The sequence below is a fragment of the Podarcis tiliguerta genome (genome assembly GCF_965153285.1).
Source record: "Podarcis tiliguerta genome assembly, chromosome: 14".
Classification (NCBI taxonomy): domain Eukaryota; kingdom Metazoa; phylum Chordata; class Lepidosauria; order Squamata; family Lacertidae; genus Podarcis; species Podarcis tiliguerta.
Window position 1 is genome coordinate 19308307 of NC_139547.1, and position 7018 is coordinate 19315324.

Genomic DNA, 7018 nt, shown 5'->3' on the forward strand with positions numbered 1-7018 from the left:
AGTTGTACCGCAGCTTAAGAACAGTTTCAGGTTAAGAACGGACCTCCAGAACGAATTAAGTTCTTAACCCAAGGTACCACTGTAATGATGACTAACCATGACGGCTGTGTTCTACAGCCACTGTTGAGGTCATATGCGGGAAAACTCAGAAAGGGGAGAACACCATTGAGCTTGGGTCCTGCTTACAAGCTTTGCATGGACATCTGGCTGGCTCCTGGCCTGATCCAGCAGATTCTTCTTATGTTCTTAAATCCCACAGGTGAAGGTCCTTTCTCACGCCAGAGAAATGACACATCCTAGTCAGGCAAATATGCTCAAGGAGGGCGCAAAGCTGGGCTGGCGAGAGACAGTGGCGTTGCGTGGGTTGTCAGCACCCGGGGCAAGGCAAGTAATTTGCGCCCCCCCCGCTGCACTGTCCCTCCCCCAGATAGTCCCTCGCTCTCTCTCCGCACCGCACCGCACGCCTGGCAGCCTCCCCTCCACAGTGGGCGGCGACCCGGCGGCTCGGATCGGATTTGCACAGCCAGCACTGCAGTGAGAGAGAGTGAGTGAGCCAGGTAGGGGCAGAGAGCTGTGAGTGCGAGCCCGCCCCCCCAGATGTTGCGCCCGGTGCGGCCGGCCCCCCTGCACCCCCCACGCTACGCCACTGGCGAGAGATATGGCTCAGGACAATGTGTGGTGGAGGCTGAGCTGAAAGGGCCACATTTAGACCCTGGACTTGAGGTTCCCCACCCCTTGTTTGAACATCTGTGCTCTTGACAGGCAAAACAGGTGTAGATTTCTCCAGCCCAAGAATGCAATCAGAGGGATGCTTTCATCTTCTCACTTGCTAATTTCTTCTAGATCAAAGCTTGGCTGTTGCTCATGCTTTAATACAAAACAGCTGTATTTATATATCATTCTTTATATGTAGTTTACGGCTGTGGGCCAACCAGTCGTTCATTAGGTGCATCTGTACTTAATAATCTAAGGTAGGGGTCAGCCTAAGGTAGATCTGGACAGGCCCATGTAGAGCAGTGGCATGCTGTAAAATTATTTGTAGGGGAAGAGTTAGGGCCAGAGGTGCCAGCTTGAGAGGGTGATGGGGGGAGAGGGATGTAGTGTGTGACATTGTGATGTCTTAATGTCACATGCATGAGCATTGCACATCCCTCCCTAAGCCAGGCAGTACCTTCCTGGGTTTTGGGAAGGAGTTGCCAGGCCTCCAACAGGATGCTGGAGCCTTCCTGCCTCGTTCCCCAAGCTGGGTGGGTTTTGGGAAGGTGGAGGGAGGGCTCTTGGACTCATCAGAGCATCACACCTCCCTCCCTAAGCTGGGGAGAAGCTTCCTGGGCGTTGGGAGGGAGGTGCCAGATGTTAATACTTTAATACTCTCATTTACCAGGAGCATTTAGGGGCAGTGGCATAGCGTGGGTTGTCAGCACCTGGGGCAAGGCAAGTAATTTGCGCCCCCTAACCCGTGGATTTGCACCCCCTAACCCGTGGATTTGCGCCCCCTAACCCTAACCCCCAGATGTTGCACCCGGTGCGGCCGGCCCCCCCTGCACCCCCCACGCTACGCCACTGTTTAGGGGACTAGCCTAGTCCCCCAGTTCACTGATGGCACACCACTGGTGTAGAGCTTTTCTGGGGCCCAGGTAGGAGTCCCTAGTCAGCAGGGAGGCACGGGGTATTCTTGGCACGACAGTGTAAATCCAGCAGGCTCCTGGCAGCCCCCCCCCCACCAGTGTAGCTCTACAAAGCCTCAGGCAAGTGTCCCTGGTCATGTGTACCCTCCCTGCACTGGCCTGGATCTACCCCAGTTAATCAGAAAGGATTTCAGATTCCCAACTGTTTAAAAATAAAAGCAGCAGCATGTCCCCTCCCTGCCCTGAGTTATTTTGAAACAAAGACACCTTGAGATAACCAGGGATCAGTTTTTTGTATGGAAGCTCCAAGCGTTCTCTTCAGCTCTGGTACTCAAAACAGATCCCCAGACTCAGAATTCTCTTGTTTTAAGAGTATCTATTTTGCACCAGGCTATGGTTGGTAGATCTCGAGGTTCTAGTGAAAAACAAAGTAGACCCTGCAAGTCTGCTCTCCCCTGATCTAGAGCAGTCAGATGATGAGCGTTTGCTATATCTTTGAGCATCACCCTGATTTGTTTGATTCCAGTACTTTAATTTGGTGTTCTCTCTCTTAAATCTCTCCATTTCTAATCAGTCTACTCAGGGAAGTGCTGATTTGCAGGTACTGAAATCTAGGTGGAGCTATCTTCATTTTCTCTGATAAGTTCCCCCCCGCCCCCCACAATTGCATGCATATTATATACATTTTACTGTAGTTTAAATATGTTTGTACATGTTACTTGGATGGAGAATTGATTGCAAAATTGGGAGAAGTGCAAATCCTGGAGATGGCTGCCTTTTGCTTTGCGTATTGTTTGGAAACTGCGAATTTGGTAGATTTGCCTTTAAATATGAACTGAATAAAATGTGTGCATTATCTTTACCTACTACCTATCCCTTAGACTGTGCCCTTTTCTGCGCCCTTCAACAGCCTCTTCTGCATCTCCATCCTCTGAAACTTAGCTCAGGGCTGTTACCAAAAGTTCTCCTAACTAAGAGATTCCCTAGCTATTGGTCCTGACGGGCGAGGGGGTAGAAAAGCGAGAGCTACCAGCTATAGAGGTTTTCAATTTGCTTTATTAACGCGTGTGGGAATGTCAACGCCTGGATCTTTATAGGCATCTTAGTTGATCCTTGGCAGGCTTACTGTAGTTTTATTTTGCAGGCTGAGAGATTCCCCCTCGGCCTGACAGCTTTCCTTTCTCAGAATGGAGAGAGCTCGTAAGAAGGGTGCATTAGAGAGGTCTGCCAAGCACCACTTATGGGGAGTGGGTCAGAGAGATTTTTCAAGAGCTCTCAGCTTAGAAATTGCTGCCACTTTATAGCTGACGCTTTCTTACACTGTCTCTGCCTGTTTCTCTCCTCTCCCCCCCTCTCCTTTAACCCATGGCCTGGTAAGAAGGGATTCATTGTCTAGGAACCCCCAGGGGACTGATTGCGTGCCCCTGGTGCGAAGGAGAATGAGGAGAATGCTTCATGCAGAGTTACCCAGGGGGTAGGGCAGGTTTCTGCATTTGAAGGGGAGGGGGGGGAAGAAAAGAGTCAAAGCGGTAATATGCGCCCACCCCCTCATATTGCAATCAGAGCAAATTGCAGGAATGTATGCAAATTGGTGCCCATTAGCATGAGATTGCTTAATTTGCAAGATTTCTTCTGATAGGGGGTGGGCGAGAAAGAAAGAAGTTGGCTGCTGAAGAATGTGGAGTCTTTCAGAGAGTGCTCATGTGTCCTACTTTACAGAGGACAGTCCTCTGTTTGAAAGTGTCCCCTGAGTGCTGTCCAGTCTGAGCCTGGTTTAAAAGATCAAGAACCATCAAGGTAGGAGAGCAGCAGGGGCCTTGAGGTTTCCCCACCAACTTTTAGCAATGCCTAGACTACACCGATGGAACGGCTGGAGGTCAGCAAGAAAGGAAGCAGATCTCGGTTGTCAGCGAAGTTAACTCTTTTTTTTCCAGGGAAACAAACACACAACTTGGCCTAATGGTCTCAGCAATACTTCCCAGCAGGTCTTGCCCCTATGGAGCAGTTGCCAGGAGGACTGAATGTCCCTGCCTTCCACCCTTTCTAAGACTGCTCCTCTCCTAGATGTTTTCCAAGCCAACAGCATCTGCATACCTCTGACCTCTGTTCTGCTCTTCTCATTACTCTGTAAGTTCTTGGAGACCAGTGGGGAGGGGAGCTTGTCACAGGAGGAGGGGGAGACCCCCTGGATCCTTCAGCAGCCTTTTGACCCCCTTCCTCTGCTTCAGCCTCAGAGTCTGAACTGCTGTCTGTTGCAGGCTCCACCTGCTCACTAAACCCTGCTGCCCCTTTGGCACCCGGCACCTCCTCCAAGTCTTCTCCCTCTGACTTCTCCTCGGTGTCCCACCACCTATCCCTTGGTTCTGAGCCTTCCTCCTCTGGGGTTTCCCTTGGGGATTCACCGGCTAGTGCCTTCCATCTTCATTTAGTCAGACCCTGACAAAAGACTGAGGAGACGCCCTCAACTTGGCTGTTCACAGTCCTGCCCCCTATCCCCAATGAGATGTATTACATTGCTGTTTCAATGGCGGCGATTGCTTCCAAGTGTGTGCCTAGGCATATAAATTACCACATGTAAGTTTTATGCAGTTACTGGCGACCTCTTTTTAGGCCCCCCATCAGAAAGTGTGAGTGATGGAGGCAATAGGACGGCAATGCAGAGGGAGCAGGTGCCTTTTTAATGGAGCAATGACACGGGGAGCTACTGTGGTGTAGTGGTCTGGATATTGGACTAGGACCTGGGAGACCAGGGTTCTAATCTCCACCTGGCCATGAAGCATCCTGGGTAACCTTGGGCCAATCACTGCCTTTCAAACTAACCTACCTCATAGAGTTGTTGTGGGGATGAATCACACGCCACCTTGAACTACTTGGAGTAAAAGATGGGACACAAATGCAGTAAATAATGCACTATGTGCAAACCAGGGGAGGCTGGTCCATATGTGTGAATGGGGCAGTGTCCCACCCAGCTCAAGCTGCTCTCAGCCAGTGCCCCCTTTCCTCATTCCTCATTAAAACAACTCCAGAGAGTGGTGGCACCGGCTGCCATCTTTGTCCTCTTCTATTGATGTATTTATTTTATTGCATATACAGTGTATCCCAACTTTTCTCTAGGGAGCTCAGAATGGCGTGCATTATTTTCCCCTTCATTTCACAACAACCCTGTGAGATCGGTTAGACTAAGAGGCAGCGACTGACCCAAGGTTTCCTGGAGAGTTTTATGGCTGAGTGGAGATTTTTTTATATATTTGTTACTCTTTTTTTGGACAAAGTAATAATCATAAATAAATAATAATAAAAATGTGCACTCCACTACAGAGACCATTCCATTGTAACTATCCAACCTCTTTCAACACCTCATGCAATGGTTTGACCTCTTTCTATTTTAACAGTACAAATTCTACAAATGCTTTCCATATCTCCTCAAAACCATTTCTCCTACATATTCCCCATCTTACCTTAACGGCACGTGTTAATTTATCATTAATACACTATATCCTCTTTATACCATTCTTCCATTTTATATTCTTCTTGCCCCTTCCACTTCCTCTGAGCGAGGATATGAACCCCAGTCTCCCAGGCCCTAGTCAGACACTCTAACCACTACACCACACTGCCTCCCTGTGTTGCCTCTTATAGCATTCAGGAGGAAGGAGGATGGGGTCAAAGATAGAATTAGTTAGCTGTGCCTGTCATTGGCTCTGTCTATTGTTGACCCTGCCTTCTTTTACTCTTGGGCTCCCTGCTTTCTTCCCTACCAGTCCCAACAGGCACAAATACCACTGGTGCAGCTTGCACCAATTCCAGGCCCACAGACAGACCAGAGGGATGAAGAATGCCTGGAGACCATTTTATTCTCTCGAGCTTCTCAGACAAACTTGTGCAACAACCTCTGAGCCTTCGAAGCTGCCTGGGCCATGTGAACTTAGGGGAAGTCCTCTGATGCCCAGCTCCTCAACCCTAGCGCTGTATATCTACATTATAAACTCTTTATCGTTAACATCTTCCACCTTAACGATTAAAACATAATAATAATAAAAAATGAAACGCTAATTACAGGTTGACATTACTGATTAAAATGCATTATCCGCAGTAGAAAATAAGTTATCTTTACACGTTAATTGCACTGTGCTTTGTAACCAGTGGAAACGCTTGCCAAATACTCAGAGGTTTTCAGAATCTCTGACAGATGCTTTCCGTACTTCTCAAGCTTTGTCCTCATCTATGAAAAGTAGCGATTCGCCTCTGAGTACCAATTGATGAAAATCGCAAGGGAGGAGATTGCTGTTGCTCCCAGGTCCTACTTCTGAGCTTCCCCAAGGCATCTATCTGGCTGGGACTCGTGAGAACAAGATGCTGGACTAGATGGGCCTTTGGTCTGATTCAGCAGATTCTTCTTATGACCTTTTCTAAAGTATATCCCATCTTAGCATTTCCTCCTCTCTCCCACCCCACTGAACTGAAGTTTTCAAGAAGTCTTCGAGGACAAACACATGTGTAATGTGTTGCAGAAATCCAGCTAAGAGGCTAACTTGTGGCCAGGCTCTCTCTGTTTAGGAGGCATCAGAGATGGTGCATCAGTCTTAAGATCAGTAGCATAGCGTGGGTTGCCAGTGCCTGGGGCCACACAGTGCGGGGTGGGTGGGAGAGAAATGGACGGAGTATACATGCACATTCAACTGCCTAACGGCACCTGTGTCACGCAGGAGATCACAGCTGCGCAGATAAGTAGAGTCATTCCATTGTCCAGTTCGCATGCAGAAGCCATTTTCAATGGAGCCCGGCAACGGAAGCATGCAGTTGTATTGAAGAAGCAGCAGGTGTTGAAATTTTGTGCCCCTAACAATTCTGCGACTGGGGCAACTGCCCCTGTGCCCCCCCCCCCCCAATTACACCACTGCTTAAGACAACAGAAGGCAGCTTAGAAATGTCCTACCAAAGAACTTGCTTTTTGTGGTGTGAAAGACTTGAATAAACCCTCATTTGTTAACATTCTGGGATTGCTGATTGGTCTAGCCATTTCTTGTTCCGGCCTTGTAGAGACAGCAACATCTGCACATTTTTTCCTGTTCCTGTGAATTACCTCTGGCACAGCAACCCAAGAGTCAGCCTGTGAGCTACCACTAAACTACAGTCGTTTCTCAGTTGAAGGCCAATTGACGCTCAATCTTCTGTGGTTCATGCTGTTCACTGAGCATACTCACTCCTCACTGAGATGTGTGTGTATGTGTGTGTCTGAGAGTCAGAATGACAGAATTTCCACCTTTTTTATACTTCTGCAAACCTCCCTCTTCCTCCTCCTCCATGCCCCCATTTTGGTTCCATTCCTGTTGGCACAGAGGCACTGAATTTGCTATTAGAAGGAGTGGTGATGAAGAATTGATGGGCGG

General features: G+C 48.6%; 1 long non-coding RNA gene across 1 annotated transcript; it reads left to right on the forward strand.

Moving 5' to 3' along the window:
* Window positions 1-3272: 3272 nt before the first annotated feature.
* On the forward strand, window positions 3273-5681 carry LOC310664089. The gene is made up of 2 exons (XR_014504777.1): window positions 3273-3425; window positions 5390-5681. It is a non-coding gene; the product is annotated as an uncharacterized lncRNA (long non-coding RNA).
* The last annotated feature ends 1337 nt before the right edge of the window (window positions 5682-7018 follow it).